The sequence below is a fragment of the Cetorhinus maximus genome, chromosome 2, assembly GCF_964194155.1.
Source record: "Cetorhinus maximus chromosome 2, sCetMax3.hap1.1, whole genome shotgun sequence".
In the NCBI taxonomy this organism is placed as follows: Eukaryota; Metazoa; Chordata; class Chondrichthyes; order Lamniformes; family Cetorhinidae; genus Cetorhinus; species Cetorhinus maximus.
In genome coordinates this window covers 223,175,569-223,176,770 of record NC_135880.1, presented here as the reverse complement: position 1 = coordinate 223,176,770, position 1,202 = coordinate 223,175,569, and positions in this window count along the sequence as shown.

Below are 1,202 nucleotides of genomic sequence, written 5' to 3'. Positions count from 1 at the left end.
CACACAGGGATAGAGAGAGAGAAACACACACACACACACACACACACACAGGGATACAGAGAGAGAGAAACACACACACACACAGGGATACAGAGAGAGAGAGAAACACACACACACACAGGCACAGAGAGAGAGAGAAACACACACACACACACACACACAGGGATAGAGAGAGAGAAACACACACACACACACACACACACACAGGGATACAGAGAGAGAGAAACACACACACACACAGGGATACAGAGAGAGAGAGAAACACACACACACACACACACAGGGATACAGAGAGAGAGAAACACACACACACAGTACATCAACAGAGAGAGAGAGAGAAACACACACACACACACACACACACAGGGATACAGAGAGAGAGAAACACACACACACACACAGGGATACAGAGAGAGAGAGAAACACACACACACACACAGAGATACAGAGAGAGAGAAACACACACACACACAGGGATACAGAGAGAGAGAAACACACACACACACACAGGGATACAGAGAGACAGAAACACACACACACACACAGGGATACAGAGAGAGAGAAAAACACACACACACACACACACACAGAGAGAAACACACACACACACACACAGAGAGAGAGAAACACACAGACACACAGGCACAGAGAGAGAGACACACACACACACAGGCACAGAGAGAGAGAGAGAAACACACACACACACACACAGGCACAGAGAGAGAGAGAGAAACACACAAACACACAGGCACAGAGAGAGAGAAACACACACACACACAGGCACAGAGATACAGAGAGAGAGAAACACACACACACACAGGGATACAGAGAGAGTGAAACACACACACACACACACAGGGATACAGAGAGAGAGAAACACACACACACACACACACAGGGATACAGAGAGAGAGAAACACACACACAGGCACAGAGAGAGAGAGAGAAACACACACACACACAGGGATACAGAGAGAGTGAAACACACACACACACACACACACAGGCACAGAGAGAGAGAGAGAAACACACACACACACAGGTACAGAGAGAGAGAGAGAAACACACACACACACACACACAGAGAGAAACACACATACACACACACACAGAGAGAGAAACACACAGACACACAGGCACAGAGAGAGAGACACACACACACACAGGCACAGAGAGAGAGAGAGAAACACACAAACACACAC